The 21501-nt window shown below is 34.5% G+C and overlaps 2 protein-coding genes across 6 annotated transcripts in view; one reads left to right on the top strand and one right to left on the bottom strand.

Moving 5' to 3' along the window:
• msi1a (musashi RNA binding protein 1a) overlaps positions 1–18306 on the bottom strand; it is a 143354-nt gene extending 125048 nt beyond the window's left edge. For all 5 annotated transcript variants that reach the window (NM_001443418.1, NM_001443417.1, XM_087251847.1 and 2 more), the window contains 1 exon segment: positions 18156–18306. The gene's annotated coding sequence lies outside the window, so the exon portion shown is untranslated.
• Positions 18307–18497: 191 nt separating this feature from the next.
• tnks1bp1 (tankyrase 1 binding protein 1) overlaps positions 18498–21501 on the top strand; it is a 58388-nt gene continuing 55384 nt past the window's right edge. Inside the window, 1 exon segment of the mRNA NM_001267589.1 lies at positions 18498–18630. The gene's annotated coding sequence lies outside the window, so the exon portion shown is untranslated.

Below are 21501 nucleotides of genomic sequence, written 5' to 3' on the forward strand. Positions count from 1 at the left end.
TCTGAAAACAACCCCCAAAAATTACGCCTCAACCCAATATTTGGGTAGAAAAAATAACCCAATATTTTTTAAAGTGTACTTTTTACAAACTCAAGTGGATTCAACATAAAACAATTAAGTTGTCTGCAAAATAACTCAAGAACTGTGTTGTTTAAACTCATTTCAAATGAGTAGTTTGAACAAGCAGCATAAGTCAATTCTGAGTGTTCAATTCTCGCTATTAATAAACCCTTAACTATGACTTTTGCCTCAAGAAAATCCAAATTGAAAGTTTAGGTATATGGCGCGATGGCTTAGTAGTTGGCACTGTCACCTCACAGCAAGGTCACTAGTTCAAGTCCCGCTGGGTCAGTTGGCATTTCTGTGTGAAGTTTGCATGTTCTCCCCGTGTTGGCGTGGGTTTTCTCCTTCACTCCAGTAAGTGCAGTAAACGTCTGTAATGATGCAGTGTTTATGTGGATGAATGGCAGCTTGAGGGGTCAAACACAGGGTGAATCTGGGCTCGTATCTCACGGTGCCACTGCTGTCATCAGAGCACACTGTAAACCAACACTCGTATAGATCTGCCTCCCGCTGTCACATCCACTCACTTACACTTGTTCTTTGCTGACCAGCTACACACACACACACACACACACACACACACACACACACACACACACACACACACACACACACACACACACACACACACACACACACACACACACTCATGTACAGTATACATGGTTTACAGAGACACTCTATAGGCGTAATGTATTCTTATACAATAAAAACCGCTTATTATATGGGTCATTGTAAACTACCTTAACAGAATACATACCCATGTCATTACAAACAGTTAAAAAGTCAGAATTATTAACCCCCCTGAATTATTTGCCCCGTTTATATTTTCCCCTTATTTCTGCTTAACGGAGAGATTTTTTTCAAAACATTTTTACACATAATGGTTATAATATCTCATTTCTAATAACTGATTTATTTTATAGACATTAATAAATTACAATAAATGGGAAATGTAATAAATAATAGAAAAAATTCTCGTTAACTTCCGGCCGCAAACGTGTCCAATCTAGCAACAACCCAAGATCGCTACTACTGATCTGTCTCTACCCAATACATCTATCGATTGGGAAACTGTAAGGGATATTAAATTCCACGCTTCCACAAACCCTAATCACCAGTTTATTCATTTTAAAACTATTCACAGGGCATATTTAACCACATGTATACGACAAATCGTAGGTTTATCTCCAAATCCATATTGTGGGCTCTTTTTTGACGGTCCATCTGCAGAGTGCAAAACGCAGGGCGCAATCGCTTTCAGGGCGTGTCAGAACGCATTTTTGCTAATTTAAGGACAGGAAAATCTGCTTTGCGTCATGGCGCATGGTCTAAAAGGGTTGACTTTATTTTCTTAGTGAGTTATAGGTGTGTTTTAAGAATAAACCAATTAGAGTCTCATCTCCCATTCCATTTAAGACCCAGCTGCGCCGCGCCAAGAGCGCATTCGCTATTTACAGGACGCAAAGAAAGTCTAAGTGGAAAAACTGAGCATTTCACAAGCAAACAGTTAACAGTTTTTTTAACAGAAAACAGTTATACAGAGCATCTACTGCGTGAGAATGAGAGATAATGCATCTACTTTCACTTTCGCTCTTGGATAGGGAAACCTTTAGGCACAGACATCAATTAGTCTATAAATAATTAATTGCGTTTGTTAAGCACAAATATTTGTTTCAAAACTATTTCTAAATTCAGTTCTAATTTCCAGCAAATTAATAAATGAACAATAATGACGAAGTGTGCTCAAAAACCTGAGTTATATCCTAAAACACATGCTGTGCCCCATATGGTCTAAAACCTGACAGGTGGGCAAATCTAAGCTTGTTTTAATAAAATAATTATAAATATGGATTTAATAAATAATACTGCTAATAATAATAACATTATACAAAAGCAAATTGTTCTGAATGAACTGAAAAAGCCTCCCGAGATGAAGAAGGCATAAAAGCAGTGATTTTTCATATTTATGTAGGATAGAAAATAATATGTTTTGTAATATTTTATTCCTTTATATTTATATCCTATGTCTATTATTATTATATCCTATATATATATCCTTAATATTTAATTTTTTTCATATGTAAAGATATTTGCCTATTGCTCTCTTGTGCGTATTAAGCAGTGGTTAAGCGAAGCGCAACTCTGCGCCGAAGTTTAGACCGGGTTTGTTTTGGTCTAATGAAAAATCTATAATAGTTTCTCAAAATAGCAACGCCTCAAAACGACTCTTGCGCCAAGCTGAAACTAGCAAAAGACTATTGCACCGCGCCTTGCGCCACATTGCGCCGGGTGTATGATAGGGCCCTGTAAGTTCTGTGAAGCACAGCGTCCAGATACCTTTTTACATATGATGTGGGAATGTCCGGAGGTGCAAATACTTTGGGATTAGGTGCTGGACATTTTATTTAAAGTTACAAAAATTTGTTTCCCCAAAGATCCTGTATTGTTACTATTGAATGACAACACTCAATTTCCCTTAAATGCAAAGGTCCGTAAATTTTGGTTAGCTGCTTCAACTGCTTCAAAGAAAATGTTGGTACAAAGGTGGAAACCTCCTCATGATCTCTCAATTAAGCACTGGCTATATTTACTATTGGAAATACTGTCTCTGGAACTGCCATCAGCACGGATCAACTATGCCAAAGTGGACATTCTTTCGGTATGGAAAATCTATATATGCAACATCAAACAAATCTTGGACACTTAACCCTCCTCTGATGCTACGGATGTCAAACTTAATGTAAATGATCTAACAGCTTGGTCTAAACTATTCTGTGTTTCCTGATGTGTGTATAATGGGGTGGGGGATGGGGAATATATATGGGGTAATATCTGTTATTTTATTTAAGTGTTTTTCTATCTGATTGTAAAACATTTTATGTTTTCATTTTCGGTAATAAAAAAACTGAATTACAAAAAAAAAAAGATCGCTACTAAATGAGTCCATCATGATAATGGCGTTAATGCTCGTGTTTTCCCCCGAATTTAACACACAGTCTAACCCATACACTCCCATTCACACTCATACACTATATGGACACTTTTCTTTCATTTATTCATTTTCTTTTCGGCTTAGTCCCTTTATAATCGCCACAGTGGAACGAACCGCCAACTTATCCAGCATATGTTTTACGCAGCGAATGCCCTTCCAGTGGTAACCCATCACTGGGAAACACCCATTCACTTTCATTTACACACATCCATACACTACAGACAATTTAGCTTATACCCAATTCACCTATAGCGCATGTCTGGGGGAAACCAGAGCACGCATGCAAACACGGGGAGAACACATAGATCTCCACATAGAAATGCCAACTGACCCAGCCGAGGCTCGAACCGGCGACCTTCTTGCTGCAAATTCACAGCGCTACCCACTGCACTAATGATGAATTCCTAAATGAACTAAAAGTGCTTATTTCTTGAGTTACATATACAGTTGATTGAGACTGATCTCGTAACTCATTTTAGGCCAGTTATTGCTCACTGAGCCAAGCAACACACTAAGCTGCCAACACCAAAAGCATGGCTGCTTCTGCAAGATGGTAATCTCAAAAAACAAAGCAATACATGTAAATTTTTCCAAAATGTTCAAACTAAAGTGAAGATTAAACTCTAACGTGTCTTTCTATTAACTTTAAACACCCAAGATTACTTTTATTGTCAACATTTCCCTCTCCTAATTCAGCATGCTGGGAAATACAAATCCCCTAAGCAGGTAGTTGGACCAACACAATTCCTTCATGTTGTCCCAACACAAAACGTTTAAGTTAACTTAGTGGTAAACAAATTTAAGTGGACTGAACATAAAACATATAAACTGTCTAGAAATGACAAGAATCCTGTCGTTTTGGCTCATTTTAAACAGATAGGAATGGTTTTTTGAGTGTGTGCCAATACTCAAAGGTATCAAATATTTGCATATATTCTTTCATTCTAGCCAAAATAAATAAAGAAATAAGTGGTTTCTACACTGTTTAAAGCTGTAAGTTGAATTTACTTTAAAAAAGTGAGTAAATGCATTGCTCTTAAAGTTATTTAGTTGATTTTGTCTAAAAGTGAGTAAACCTTCAGATTAAGTAAATTAAGTCCAGTCAAAAAAATAATAACTCATTGGATGAACTCAATTTAATTAAAGGGCAGGAATTCCATCCAAAAGATTTGTTTGGCACCATCTAAAAAAAGCTATTTACACTATTAAATGCAATTGAGTATATAAAAGTATTTATTTACACTTGTATGTTTATTCAACAAACTGAAAGGTCTGATAATATCATGTATGTCTATTTTGTGTCGTACATTTCAAAGTCTCTTAGTTTTACTTGAAGCTATCCTAAATGAACTAAAAGAGCTTATTTCATGAGTTACATACAGTTGATTGAGACTGATCTTAGGCCAGTTGCTGCTCACTGAGCAAAGCAACACTATGCAACTTTTGCTAATAAAGCTGCCAACACCCAAAGCATGGCTGCTTATGCAAGGTAGTAACCTCAAAACTCAAAGCATTACATGTAAATCTCCTAAATCTTCAAACTTAAGTGAAGATTAAACTCTAACACGTCTTTCTGTTAACTTTAAACTCCCAAGATTACTTTTATTGTTAACATTTCTCTCTCTTAATTCAGCATGCTGGGATCTACAAATCCCCTAACCAGGTAGCACAGTTCCTTTATGTCACTGGTGTCAAACTCAGTTTCAAAAGGGCCGCAGCTCTGCACAGTTTAGTTCCAACCCTAATTAAACACACCTGATCAAACTAATTGAGTCCTTCAGGCTTGTTTGAAACCTACAGGTAAGTGTGTTGGAGCAGATATTGAACTAAACTGTGCAGGGCTTCGGCCCTCCAGGAAGGAGTTTGACACCCCTGCTTTATGTTGTCCTACAAAACGTATAAGTTAACCTGGTGGTTAACAAATTTACGTGGACTGAACATAAAACAAATAAATTGCCAATAAGAAATGACAAGAATTTTGTTGTTACAGCTCATTTTTATCAGGTAGGAATATTTTAAAACTTAAAAGAATGAAATATCTTCATATATTCAGATATCTCATTCTAGCCATTTTAAAGAGCTCATATTATGAGTTTTTGAAAATTCCCCTCCATGTAGTGTGTAACACAGCTCTAAGTGAAGTGAAGTATCCAGCTAAGGCTAAAATCTGTTAGCGTACAGTGTTTAAAACTGTTGATTCATCTATAAAAGAGTCGACTCATAGTGCTTCAAACGAGTCGCCTTGATACCGATTCATTAGGTGTTTCGCCATGACGTACGAACGAAACCAAGTTATTCACGTGCACGCGCAAACCCGGGAGATTTCAAACCTGAGGCCCCGCCCTCTGACGCAGAAACCCAGACACACACACACACACACCCACAAACACACACACACAAACATGCCGGTCGATTGAAGTCACACTGCTTATGGATATATTGAGTCTCTACCCAAAGATGAAACCTCAGCATTATAGCCAAGCAATTGGAAACTACTGGAAACTTCTGGAAACTACATGCTACAAAGAATACTTCATCAGCGTTTGTTAAAGGAAGGATCAGTAAAGAGTAACTTACTGCTGGATGCCAGGATGGATTTTTCTTCCTCCATTTCTCAAGTGTAAGTACGTGCGATTAAAGTTGTTGCCTCGTTGACTCTAGCTTGCAAATGTATTTAGTTGTGATTTGTTACTTGTAACCGCGTGTACTGTATCAGGTTAGCTGGCTATATTCTCTTATCGCGTGCAAAGTCACGTTAAAAAAGCGACGGGTGCTGCTTTGTTAACGGAGCTCCGTGGACGAGGAGTAGTGTGTGTGTCTGTGTGTGCGTGCGCTGTCGTCCGGAGGTGTGTGTGTTTGTGTGTGTGCGCGCGTTGTCGTCCGGAGCAGGGTTAAGTGCGTGTGTGTGTGTGCAATATGTGTGTGTGTGTCTGAGAAAAGAGCAGAGTGAGAAGCTAGGAGATCTCCTCAACTGTTTTTGGAGTTTTTGCTCAATAAAATAGTTAGTTGTCTGTATTTTCAAGTCCATAGTCTGTATTTACATTGACCCACTGGCAGCTAAAATCCACGCCTACACTATCGAGCGTGTATGAACTGTGATTACTTTTATATTGCTGATTAGCTGTTTGGCATTTCACTCTCTGACTGAAGGCAGTCGACCAATCTCAACAGACTGTCATTGGTCCAATCAGCGCAGATTAGCTTCGCGCTAAGGAGGGGTTTGGGAACAAATGAATCACTGGACGATTCATATGGGAGTCGCTGGGATAATTAGGTAAAAATAAATGCTGATTATAAGACCACGAAAGTGTTTTTTGACCTTGCATGCATATTAGACGGTTGTTGGAGACCCTTACAACCAAGATATGACCCTATTTCATGTATAATATGGGCTCTTTAAATTAGCAAATAGGTGGTTTCTACACTGTATAAAGCGATTTGGTGACTTTACTTTTAAAAAGTGAGTAAATGCATTGCTTTTAAAATTATTTGGTTGATTTTGACTAAAATGGAGTAAACCTTAAAATTAAGTAAATTAAGTCCAATCAAAAAATAACTCGTTGGATGAACTCAATTTAATTGAGGGCAGGAATTCCATCCAATAAATTTGTTTAATACCAACCTAAAAAAAACTATTTTACACAATTAAATGCAATTGAGCATATAAAGGTATTTATAAAAGTTTAAATACATTTGTATTTTTATTTAACATACTGAAAGGTCTGATAATGTCATGCATATTATGCGGCGTCGTACACTTCTCTCTCTTAAGGCTGATTTATACTTCTGCATCAAACGCACGCGTATGCTACGGCATTGACGCATAGCCCTTCGCCGTGGCCGTTGGCGTCGCTGACGTGCAACTCTCAAAAAATTTACGCTTAGCGCAAGCTCTGTGATTGGTTGGCTTGGTAGCACTGACGAGTCTGGGCGGGACCGAGAGCCGCACGAATGGCGCAAGCCCAATGGAGCGATTGTTTACAAGTGTGGAGTCCCGTGAAGGAGCTCCGGATGGAAAGTTTTGTTTTGTGTTTACCTCATAGTTAAAGTTGTTGCACGTCCGCCGGTTCCTGCCTCAAAATGAGCGAGTTTGAGCCACTTGTACATCCAGGAAGTGTTCAGGAAAAGCAAAACAGCAGCGAAGAAACTCAACACAGAGGAACATTTACACCTCACTGCCAACTAGCGCTTTGGAAGTGTTAATGCAGACCGACAGAGAAAGCGCGCAGAAGTATAAATGCACAGCTGCGCGCGTTGCATGCGCCGTGGGTTACACCGGTCACTTGACGCAGAAGTATAAACCAGGCTTTAATTCAACATGCTGGGAACTACAAATCCCCTAAACAGGTAGCTGGACCAACACAGTTCCTTCCTGTTGTCCCAACACAAAATGCTTAAGTTAACTTAGTGGTAAACAAATTTAAGTGGACTGAACATAAAACAAATAAACTGGCCAGAAATGACAAGAATCCTGTTGTTTCAGCTTATTTTAACCAGGTTTGAACAAGCAGCAGTAATCATTTTGTTTGAGTAAACTAGTGCTACTAAATACTCATTTCTGTTCCCAATTCACCTGGCAGTGTCTTGCCTACAGTTTTGTCTGTTTATCTGATTGAAATCCAAAGAAAAGAGCCCGCAGAAGTGAACTGTCGAGGGAACGGCACACGGACAGCGGTGAATTACAGGGAGAAAGAGCCCAGAGCGAGAGGAGGGACAGCGGCGAACAGCTTTTGTGTGCTTTTTGTAAGGCTCAAATTGTCTCCTTCTCTGGGAAAGTGGAAACTCAACACCCCCCGCAGGAGGTCTGGTTACCTGGTGAGAGTGGAAGAAAGGAAGAAAAACACAACGCTGGAGCGAGGGAGGAGCGCAGAGGTGCCGAGAGAGAGAAACAGGAGAACAGGGAAGAGGAAGACAGGATGAATTGTTAACATAAAAGACAGGATCACTGCGGTATGAATGAGTGATTTAGTTCTGAAGAGAGGAAGGGCTTTGAATGATGACATTAGAATTAATAATAATGCAATGTTTAACCAATGTCGAATTTGCAATTTCCTTTCTCAAATATTTCTCAAATGATGTTTAATAGAGCAAGGAATTTTTCACAGTATTTCCTATAATATTTTTTCTTCTGGGAAAAGTCTTATTTGTTTTATTTCGGCTAACATAAAATAAGTTTTATATTTTTTAAAAAAGTATTTTAAGGTCAAATTTATTAACTCTCTTAAGAAATATATTTTTTCGATTGTCTACAAAACAAACCACTGTTATACAATGACTTGCCTAATTATTTTAACCAAATTAACCTATTAAAGCTTTTAGACGGCGCCTATGATAAAAAAAAAACATCTTTGTCAGCTGTTTGGACAGAACTGTGTGTAGGTATAGTGTGTCCACAGTCATATACGAGTGATATAAAGACAATCTGTTTTAACGATCTAGGCACAAAGTCTAAAGCGCAGGGAGCAAAAGCGTTAAGGGGACGTCTGAATCCACTTTTCCAATTTTAAGGATGGAAAATCTGCTTTGCGCTGTGGCACATGGTCTAACAGGGTTGAGCTTATTCTCTTAAAGAGTTCTGGGTGTGTTTTGAGAATAAACCAATCAGAGTCAGTTGAGTTGCACCATGGCGCATTTGCTATTTACTACTGAAACTGAACACATCACTAGCGAGAAAACAATTAAACAGAGCATCTGCAGTGCAAGGATAAAGAATGAGCCTCCTCAGGGCTCAACAATAAGGACTGCCCGATGGCCTGGGGCCAGCGTGTGAGATGCTCGGGTCAGTAGACAGCCACTGCTGCCTTGTCACTAAAGTTTAATTTGCCTGTGACTATTTGTCAATTGTGTGCAAATATAGTTTTAGAATTGAGAAACAGTTTGGGTTTTCAAGCTTTCAAATGCTACCTTCTCGATTCTTCTTATCTGATTGGATGTTGTGAGCACGTTATTTGTACAGCGAAGAGACAGCAACATGGCGGTAACATCAAATGATGATGCTAAAGGACAACATTTGTTTCTAACGTTTTGGAAGCAGACATATACGAGGGTACACCATGACTAAAATAATTAAGTGATGTACAGTTTGCCGTCAGTTTGGTCGGTCTTTAGCCATCTTTTGTTTTAAAACACTTTGAATTTTGCTCATTACACATTTTTTAACATTTAAATTTTAGATTTACAAACATTTTGACACGTTTTTGTTTTATTTGTGGCTAAGAAATAGCTATTAACTTTTTTTTTGGTGGCGCCAGTGAAAATATTGGCAGGGCAAGCAAAACTCTGAACCACTGGTCCGATTGGGCCAGTAGAAAAAATCCTTAGTGTTGAACCCTCCATTCAGCCTCTTTACTTTCTCTTTCTATTTCTCTCTTTCATGGATAAGGAAACATGTTGTACGAACGGACATCCATTAGCCTACATAATTAATTTTGTTTGTTAAGTGCAAAGATTTGTTTTTAAAACTATTTCTAAATAGAAATAGTGAGCATGAGACTGATTCCTGTGATGCTCCGGGGACAGACGAGTCCGCACTGACGTCCAGCTTCTCCAGCGCGGCAGCTCTGCACAAGACGTTTGTCCAAAGGAGAGCCTGGTTTCTCTCGAGGTTTTTTTATCAACCACTTTTGCTAATTGGTGAAGTTTTTTTCTCGCCGCTGTTGGTCTTGGATTTGCTCTTTAGTGTTTGGATCTTCTATGTAGAGCTGCTTTGACATAATCTACATTGTAACAGAGCTATAGAAATAAAGGTAAATTAAATTGAATTGAATATACAGGAGGGCTAATAGTTTAGACTTCAACTGTATATCCTCCTCCACCCCCTTTGTACAAATTTACAAAATTAATGCAAATCTGAGTATAATATTGTAACCAGAAACCAGAGCACCCGGAGAAAACCCACGCCAACATGAGGAGAACATGCAAACTTCACATAGAAATGCCAACTGACCCAGCCAGGACCAGAGACCTTCTTGCTGTGGCTCAGTGGTTAGCACTGTTGCCTCAATGTGTCGCCCAATAGAAAAGCAGTACGAAAAAAATAATCCATTTGGTTATATCCTTAAATAAGACTTACTGTGTAGAGAATAAATAAATTAATAAATAAACAAACAAACATGACTTTGATTTGGCGTTAGTTATTGCATCCTTTAATAAGAGTTATTGTGTAAAATAAATTAATTAAATTAATTAAATTAAATTAATTTTATTTAATTGAAAAACACCCGCCTAATAGAAAAAAACAGTACGAAAAAAATAATCCATCAATTTAAATAATAAACAATTCAATTTATATACTGAGAAAATACGCTAAATGCAAGTAAAGTTTCAATATTATATGCATAGAAAACTTAAAATGCAAGTGAAATGCTACTTTAAAGCCACAGTATCAGAGTGTCTAGTTAAATGTTCAAAATAACTTTGGTTGCATTTCTATCTTAGTGTTATTGGATCTAAGTGCTGCATTTGATACTATTGATCGTAACATTCCCCTTGATAGGCTTGAAAATGATGTTGGTATTACTGGAATTGCACAGGCTTGATTCAGGTTTTATTTATTTAAGAGGCGTCCTACCGATCAAAAATACACTGTGGGGTACCACAAGGCTCGGTTCTTGGTCCCTTATTTTTCATACGCCAGACAACATCATTAAATATCTATAATTATATATCTATATATAATTACATAACTGTAGATCCATATCTCCAACTCTGTTTATATGCATTTCAGTAGTCTACTAATAGCCTTATATGAAGATTTATCAAATCTTTCACTTTTCTGCCATATAAATAGCACAATCTGCACCAGACTGAATAAAATTGAGGTTTTCTGTAGTTTCTGTAGCTTATAAGACGCCATAAAATCCTGACTTAATTCTCAACTGAAAACCTATGCTAAGTGTTTTTTCCCAAGTAAACTGTGGTATTTATCCAGGAACTCCTCTTGTATCTGTCATGCTTTACATGGGGTTAATGCATACTCAAAAACACTTGTAAAGTACACTTGGTTTGAAATCTAAATAAATGAACAGAGATATAAATTGTGAATTAGTGGATGCACAGAGTTAAACGGATCCTCCACTCCTCTCTCGCCCTCTTTTGACTACATGAAGAACTGCACTATGTTCACTTATATTTATGGGTCAAAGACAGGAAGGTTTGTATAACGTTTTGAAATGTTTGTGTAAATAAAATGTGAAAATATAAGTGAAAATATCTTCCAAACTGTAAAAACTTCCTTCATTGTAATGGTCTTACTATGACTTGATTTTGGCTATAAACTTATATAAGCGTTACTGCATAAAAATAAAATAAATAAAATTAAAAAATTATTTAAAAAAAACAAAAAAAAAACATTCATGACATTTATTTAGCTTTGTTTATATTCTTAAATAAGACTTACTGTGTGAAGAATAAAAAAATAAATAAAATAAATATGACTTTGATTTGGCTTTGGCTATTCAATCCTTTAATAAGAGTTACTGTGTAAAACAAAATAAATAAAATAAAAACTGAATAAAATTAAATAAAATTAAATAAAATAAAATTAAATTAAATTGTCATGCCTTTGAATTGGCTTTTGTCTATTACATCTTTTATTAAGAGTTACTGTGTAAAAATAAATAAATAAATAAATGAAATATTTACAACTCTGACATGATTCGCCTTTGGTTACTACATCCTTTAATAAGAGTTACTGTGTAAAAAAAAAATAAAGTAATAGTCACGACTTTAATTTGGCTTTGGCTATTACATCCTTTAATACGACTTACTGTGCAAAATAAAATGAAATAAAATAAATATTTTAAAAAATTAAATAAACAATAATAAACAAAAACATAAAATAAAATAAAATATATTAGTCCCGTCTTTGGATTGCCTTTGGTCACTACATCCTTAAATAAGAGTTACTGTGTAAAATAAAAAATAAAAAATAATAAAAAAATAATAGTCATGACTTTGATTTGGCTTTGGCTATTACATCTTTTAATAAAAGTTACTGTGAAAAAATATTAAATAAAATTAAATTCAATTGTCATGACTTTGATTTGGCTTTGGCTATTACATCCTCTAATAAGACTTGCTTATTTTTATTTATAAAATAAATTAAAATAAAATAAAATAAAATAAAATAAAATAAAATAAAATAAAATAAAAATAAAAATAAATTAAATTAAATTAAATTAAATTAAATTAAATTAACCCCACTTAACCCGGCTTTGGTTATTACATCCTTTAATAAGACTTGCTGTGTAAAGAATAAAAATAAATAAATCAACAAAAAAAAATTATTAATTAATTTTATTGCCTTCTGTAAATCCTGATTTAAAAATTGATAATAACCTTTTTATTTAAATGTATAATAACTTTAAGACTACAACCGTTTTCAAGCAGAAAACTAGGCATATTGTCTAACTTGTTGGCCTAATAAATAATAGCTTATTTATTAATAAATTCATAAAAGATGAGCACACAATGAGATCAATGAGGGCAACGAGATCTGCAAAAAATTATGATAAACAGAAAACAAATGCCTGGCCATGGATCAAACAGCTCCACCCTTTAGACCTTTGTTAGGATGTCATAAAACAATGGAACAAACCAATAATGTAGGCTATCAGTTGTGATCATTGGGTGTGTTGTGCAGGTAATACGAGCACGGCTAGGAAACCAAACCTACTGCTATTTCTACATTATTCTCTACTGCAATCCAACAAGCAAAATCTTCAGCCTTTATACTGACATGAAATATGAAACTAGCTAAAGGTCAAATATGTAAAGAGGTTTTTAAGCTAAGTATCTTCTGTCAACAATTGCTCAACGAATGTTTGTGGAATAAATGTTGAATAAATGAAAATGCATCAAAAAGAAATGAAACTAAACATCTTTCTGAAAGAAAAGTATTTATTTATTTATTTATTTATTTATTTATTATAATAAGAATATAAACTTTCTATACTTTAAGTATATCAGATTGTCTTTGAGTGTTATACATATTTTACAAAAAATGAAACTAAATGCTAGATATTAGAAAATAAATAAATACAAAACGTTAACATAAATAAATAAATAAATTAATTAATTAATTAATAAATAGAAAGAAAGAAAAAATAATTTAGAAATAAATACATTTTTAACAATAATTATATATTTAATGATTCTATTTATTAAAAATACAAATAATTATTAAGTGTTGATCATAAAAAAAGAAAGAAATAGAAATTTTTTTTAAAAAATGAATATAAAAAGTATAGATAATTATATTTAATAATTATATATACATATATTAAAATAAGAATATAAACTTTATATCCTAAGTATATACATTTTTCATAGAATATTGATCATATTTTACAAAAAGAAATTAAATTGATGAAATTAAATAAATACATTAGGAAACAAAATAAATTAATAAATTAATAGTATAAGTTAAAATAAATATATTGAAAGAAAAATATACATGTAAAAATAAATACAAAAATATAAAATAAAAAAATAATTTTATTGAGTGTTGAACATATTTAAAAACAAATGAAACTATATCTAAGCTAACTCAGCTAAGTATATAAGAAAAGAATAGAAATAAATGCAAAAAAGTTAAAAAAAATAATTATATATATTTAATAATTATTAATAATAAGAATATAAACTCTATATACTTTGAGTATATACATTTTCCTTGAGTGTTGATCATATTCAAAAAAAAGAAAATTAAATTATTACAGAAAATGAAATAAAATATCAGATATTTATTAGGAAAGAAAATAAATAAATACAAATACATTAATAGATAGTAAGAAAAATACATGTAAAAATAAATACAAAAAAGAAAATAACAAAAAAATAATTACGTATATTTAAAAAATATATTAATTATATATATATATATATATATATATATATATATATATATATATATATATATATATATATATACACACACACACATATATACACACACATATATATATATATATATATATATATATATATATATATATATATATATATATATATATATATATATATATATACTTTTTTGTAATAAGAATAAAAACTTTATATACTTTCAATAGAGAAAAGTTTTGGTTTTTGGTTGAAGTTGGTTGATCATTTTTACAAAAAAATGGCGTTTTTAATGAAAATTAAATGAATGTCAGATAGATACATTAGGAAAAAAAAAGAAATTAAAAAAGTAAAGAAATTAATAAATAAATAAATAAATAGAAAGGAAGAAAAAATGCTAATTATATAAATAATATTTTAATAATATTATTTACAGATCTAAATTCAATCATTCATTTATTTTCCTTCGGCTTAGTCAATTATTTATCAGGGGTCGCCACAGCAGAATGAACCTATTCCAGCATATGTTTTACGCAGCGGATGCCCTTCCAACTCCAACCCAGTACTGGAAAACACCCATAAACTCTAGCATTCACACACACGCACTCATACACTACGGACAACTTTGTTTTACCCAATTCCCCAATAGCACATGTCTTTAGTGGGGGAAACTGGAGCCCCCGGAGGAAACCCACGACAACACAGGGAGAACTCCACACAGAAATCGAACCAGCAACCTTGCTGCGGTGAGGCGACAGATTTTTAATCAATAACAAAGTACAATTTCACAACACAAAACATTAATACCTTTTTAATGTGAGTAAATACACAAGAATGTATCGTAAACAAGATATTTTAGACCAGAATTAATAATGCAACAGCAACGACTTCCCTCCAGATGTCAGCAAACATGCAAAAGAAATGGTGATCAGAAAAGTCCATGACCTCTTTTAACCCCTGACATACAGCAGCTCCTGAAATGCAAAGTGGCTTTTTTTTAACAGGCCAAGTCACATTCACTTTCTATGGCTTTGCGGTAATGATGAGGATGTCATATTATACCATAATAACCCTTTGTATGTGATGAGTCGCAAACAATGTCAATGGCCCTCGCTGACTGAAACTTAATCTATAGGAGGTGTAAAAGGGAAAATATAAAGCACAGTTGAAGTCAGAATCATTCGCCCTCCTGTTAATTTTCTTTCAAAAAATTCCCAAATGATGTTTAACAGAGCAAGGGATTTTTCACAGTATTTCCTCTAATATTTTTTCTTCTGGAGAAAGTCTGATTTGTTTTATTTCGGCTAGAATAAAAGAAGATTTTATTTGTTTGTAAATCCTTTTATGGTCAATATTATTAGCCACCTTAAACAATGTTTTTAAGCAAGAAGGTTGCTGGTTCGAGTCCCGGCTGGGTCAGTTGGCATTTCCAAGTTTGCATGTTCTCCCCATGTTGGCGTGGGTTTCCTCGGGGTGCTCCGGTTTCCCCAACAGTCCAAACACATGCGCTATAAGTGAATTGAATAAACAAATTTGGTCGTAGTGTATGTGTGTGAATAAGTGTGTTTCCCAGTGATGGGTTGCAGCTGGTAGAGCATCTGCTGTATAAAGCATATGCTGGATAAGTTGGCGACCCCTGATGAATAAAAGAACTAAGCTGAAGGAAAACAGTGCTCTGGGAAAGCATGTAAACTAAAATCAACATAGGTCCTAGGACTGAACTTTGGGAACACCAAATTTGATTTGAACGACATGAGGGAAAGATATTAATGAGGACGTTTTTATTTTTGGGTGAACTAACCCTTTGACGAGTGTCTCAGACTTTGGTCAGGTTCATTATTAGTGGCCTCTAGTCTTGGGTCATTCATTCATTCATTTTCTTTTCGGCTTAGTCCCTTTATTAATCCGGGGTCGGCACAGCGGAATGAACCGCCAACTTATGCAGCACATGTTTTACGCAGTAGAAGCCGTTCCAGTTGCATCCCATCTCTGGGAAACATCCATACACACTCATTTACATACACACACACTACAGACAATTTAGCCTACCCAATTCACCTGTACCGCATGTCTTTAAACTGTGGGGGAAACCAGAGGACCTGGAGGAAACCCACACGAACGCGGGGAAAACATGCAAACTCCACTCAGAAACGCCAACTGACCCAGCCGAGGTTCGCACCAGTGATCTTCTAGCTGTGAGGCGACAGCACTACCTACTGTGCCACCGTATCGTCTCATTTAAAACAAATGTGTTTTATTACATGGATATTGAGATATGGGCAATGTGCAAGAGAAGCGTTTCTTTGCAAAGTGCCATTGCCAACTATACATAATACGCCATGTTAGATGTGTAAATAGGGATAACTTGGGATAATTTTGGGATAATTTCTGTAGGCCAGTCACAATAATCAATTTATGGAGTCGCACAACACATGGACAAGACCCAAGATCATTTTTTCTGATGCAATATATATCGCCCATACATAGAAACCAATTCTAGCAACATTTTAGCCGATTGTGCAACATCTCTATCTCTACTGGAGGTGTCAGTTTGAGGATTTAATTCACCATTTGAGGAGTCGGTTTGAGGATTTAATTCACCATTTGAGGAGTCGGTTTGAAGATTTGATTTAATATTTGCTGAGTCGGTTTAAGAATTTGACTCATACCTTGCAGAGTCAGTTTAATGATTTGATTCATAATTTGCCCAGTCGATTTGAGGATTTGATTTGTAATTTGCGGAGTCGGTTTAAGGATTTGATTCACCATTTTCTGAGTCGGTTTGAGGATTTGATTCACCATATGCTGAGTCGGTTTAGGGATATGATTCATAATTTGCTCAGTCGCTTTGAGAATTTGATTCACCATTTGCTGAATCGGTTTAAGGATTTGCTTCATAATTTGCGGAGTCGGTTTAAGGATTTGATTCACCATTTGCTGAGTCGGTATGAGGATTTGCTTCATAATTTGCGGAGTCGGTTTAAGGATTTGATTCACCATTTGCTGAGTCGGTATGAGGATTTGCTTCATAATTTGCGGAGTCGGTTTAAGGATTTGATTCATCATTTGCTGAGACGGTATGAGGATTTGCTTCATAATTTGCGGAGTCGGTTTAAGGATTTGATTCACCATTTGCTGAGTCGGTATGAGGATTTGCTTCATAATTTGCGGAGTCTGTTTAAGGATTTGATTCACCATTTGCTGAGTCGGTTTGAGGATTTAATTCACCATTTGCAGAGTCGGTTTAAGGATTTGATTGACCATTTGATAAATCGGTTTGAGGATTTGATTCACCATTTGCTGAATCGATTTTAGGACTTGATTCACCATTTGCCGAGTCGGTTTAAGGATTTGAATCATAATTTGCCCAGTCGGTTTGAGGAGTTAATTCACCATTTGCTGAGTTTGGCTTGCGGATTTATTCATAATTTCCCCAGTTAGTTTGATGATATGATTCACCATTTGATGAGTTGGTTTGAGGATTTGATTCATAATTTGTTAAGAAAATTAACAACATAAGTTGTTAGGAAAAAACTTCCATAGGTCAGTGTCAGTATGGTTCAAAATACTATAGTATTTACTATTAATTATGAATGAACCGCAAACTTATCCAGCATATCCTTTACACAGTGGATGCCCTTCCAGCTGCAACCCATCACTGGGAAACAGTGTACTTGCATTGTGATCATATTATATTTTCATTCTGGCATTATATAATTAGATGCATAAAATGGTCTTAAAATGACAATAATATCGTTTATCGTGGTATATTTTTACAACAAAAAATAGATATCATGACAAGTCATCTGTGTGTGAATGTTTAGTATGTTAGTGTGTTGTAAACAAACCTTCATATTAGAAATGAAAACAGATAACGAGCTGTCCAATCAGCTCCAAATAGTCCAAATAGCTTCAAGATATATGGAAAACAATAACAATGTACCTAGAAAAGTACTGTTGGCTGACAAAGCACTGTCTTAAATGATATAATGCTTAAATTAACCTCTTATGTTATGAATTCTGAGTGGGTAGACATTAGTAAAACAAAAATCCACTGTTCGAGGTTTAGGGCGTTTTGAATTTTGCTGTGAGGAAACTTGTCAGGCAGAAAAGATAAACGGATGTCAGACACGGGTCTACGGCGGGAAAACTGCCGCCATCAAAGGGCTTTTAAATAAACTGGAACATACGTGTGGACACCTACTGTTGTCAAGCCAACGCGTTTTCATACAACAGTTTATAATAGAACATGTACCTATATTTTTGTGCCTCCCGTGTTTTCTACACACCCCTGGCTTTCTTCTTTCATTCAGCTCGACTGGTTTTTCTGGTTGAAGGCTGAGCACTTTTTACAAGAGGAGCGGCCACGCGCAACACCTCGAGACCGCAGCTGACAGGAAAAAATCGCCTTTCCATCCTTACCTCATGAATATTAACCACGCAGCGTCACGTATTCAAAGCAGTCTACGTTTATTGGCTGAACGGGGAGGACGTTATCAAATAAACAAATTAAACTCCACCGAAGACTTGAATTATACATATTAATTAGCTTTTGTGGGAAACGTACATGAATATTCATGAGATGAGCCGTCGCCCTGGTAGGATTCGTGGCTCCGCCTTCTTTCTCTAAAGTTTGAACTCATCTACAACCCGACAGGACACAAACAGACGTGTATTTGACTTTTGGATCTGCATTTACAAACATATGGAGTAATTTTACCTCTGTACAGGTAAACACGCATTGTTTGAATTGGTGTTGTTGTGTTTAATATGCTCATAATTCGTGTCTCCTCTAATATAGGTAAACAGTATACTAACTTCTGTTGTTTTGTTTATTATGTTAATGGTTATGGATGTTTCATAATACTTAAAGTCCAAAATAATAGGGTGTGTTTTCTTTTCAACGCTTGATATAATACAGGGTTCAAAGACAGACGGTTCATTGTAAAAGGCCCTTATTCATAAGTAACTTATTACCAACAGGTGCAGATTACTGCTCTTGTTTTATGATCTTTTCTGTTCTTAATATATGTAAAACTCCTATTAATAAGTCTGAAACGTCGTGTAATGCTTAACATCACTAGTTTTGTGTAACACCCAATATAAATATATAAAATACAAACAAAAAAAATAGAACATTTCAGTGTAAATTGCATTAATTATTTAACTAAATACACAGTTTTAAGTAATGTTTCTAATTTAAAGGTTAATCAAAGGTCTGCCTGTTTGTTTTCTACATTTAGGGCTTGACAGAAATGTAAGTACTTAAATAACATTTCTCGTGACTGATGAACAAACAAAAGCAGATTATATTGCTCCTCTACAGTCATGCACTTGCCATAAGAATGTAATGTATTAAGCTCAGCATGCAAATCTGTGCATAATAATTTGCATATGTTCCTGGGGAGTGTAAACCGTGGCTTCTTACATCAAACATGACCATAACAGGACTTTTATTTTATTAAAATGATGTGAATGAATCTTAGTAAGCGGTGAAAGACAGTATGCGTTAATAATAAGCGTCTTTTATTTGAATTTCCACAATAGATATCTTTTTTTTTTTGTAAAGCTGCTTTGGTGGCAACTGTAGTAAACACTGATAAGGGATTGTCTGATAACCTTGTTTACCTTTGACTCTGCATTTGTATTACGCTATATTTTGAGTTTGACATATTTTGTGCATCTGATCTAATAATACTGGCTTGCTGCTGGACCGGTTTGTTCAATGAAACTCATTGCCAAGCTAAAAATATGAGAAGTGACCATTTTTCAACCTACGGATAATGTTTCAGTGCTTTTGCTTGAAGGATTTTTTTTTTTTTTTGTCAGATGGAAGTCTTGTATTTTATACGCTTTGAGAAGGCATTTGGTCCTAAATGCTCAAAAGAAACCCGTCTATAATCACTTGTTTTGCACCATGATAAGAGAACATATGTAGGCGACCATTTCGAAATGTCAACACTTGGATTGCTTCAGTTCATTTCAGGGTACTTTATGTAAAAAATATTCATAAATTAACAGATTTTCTTATGATTTATTGGATTCTTTTCATTTATTTATGCTTTTGAAGTGCATTATTGGACCTTGATCCTTCCTCCAACAACATTTAATCTTGATTAGTCTGAAAAAAGTGACTTTTATTGACATTTTTAATAGCTTGAAGTTATATATTATCTCGTATGGTGTTGTAATTTACAGTACAAAAAATGGTAATAAACTATACCTACCGTTTCTGTTATTTTATAGACTTAATTCTTTTTATATATATAAATATATATATATATATATATATATATATATATATATATATATATATATATATATATATATATATATATAATTTTAGGCAATACATTTTTCATACTACTAAAATGTCAATAAAAGTCACCACAGAGTTAACTTTCAACTTTAAAAAAGTTGACAATGCAGAGATAATAATTCATTAACATTAAATAAACTGAAAAAGCCTGCAACAAACGGAATGTTTTAAATAACAGATTTTTATTTGACAGTGTTATTTGATTTTTTTTGCTATAAAGTCCAAGTCATTTTTGACCCAATACCATCGTCAAAAAGTCTTAGTATTATTAGTATTTGGTCATTGATTGTGGGTCATGCAGGGTGTGTATAAATAGCTTGCAGAGGAACGTCTAGTCGTTTCTTGTTTGAGTAGCTCTAGTTGGATGGAAAAACCTAAAAATCTAGCCTAACCTGAGTAACACGACCTCAGAGAGCTAAACCAGCAGGATTGGCCTGGACTGGAGTGCGTTTATTTCATGGGTTCAAGTTTTCATTCATTTGTTCATTCAATTTGCTCTTATATACTTGTTATAGCATGCATAACATATCTAGAAACTGAAATAAACAACATGCATGCTACCTTTGCTTTATTGGGAAAAAGTATCATTGTATAATTCTTTATACTATAATTATTTTTCTTGCAAAATATATATACATATATTTTTTTATATAATATTTTTACGGTAGACTTTTTTAAAATTATTGTTCTAATAAACATTTTGTTTAAAATGCTTAACACAATGTAGGCGAAAAGTATCAACAAAAATGTATTAAAAGTTTTTTCTCAGAAAATAAATCTGAGATGTAAATCTAAATGTAAAGTTACATTCGTTTTTAAAAGTAATATTATATGTTAAATTATATGCTGTACTATTTCATCTTAAAAAAATATTTTTTTATTATTATTAAATTTTAATCTTATTTTTAATTAATTATTAATTTTTTTTTTTTTTTATTGCTTACAATACTGACCACAAAATGTTGATCTAGTCTCACAGCACGAAGGCTGTGGGTTCGAGTCCTGGCTGGGCCAGTTGTCATTTCTGTGTGAAGTTTGCATGTTCTCGCCATTTTGGTGTAGGTTTCCTGTGCTCCGCTGTCCCCCACAGTCCAAAGACATGCGCTATAGGTGAATTGAATACATAAAATTGCCGTAGTGCATGAGTGCATTTCAATATGAGTGCGTATATGTGTTTCCCAGTACTGGGATGAGGCTGGAAGGGCATCCGCTGCATAAAACATATGCTGGATAAGTTGGCGGTTCATTCCGCTGTGGCAACCCCAGGTTAATAAAGGGACTT

Source organism: Danio rerio, chromosome 5, assembly GCF_052040795.2.
Source record: "Danio rerio strain M-AB ecotype USA chromosome 5, GRCz13ab, whole genome shotgun sequence".
NCBI classification, from domain to species: Eukaryota; Metazoa; Chordata; class Actinopteri; order Cypriniformes; family Danionidae; genus Danio; species Danio rerio.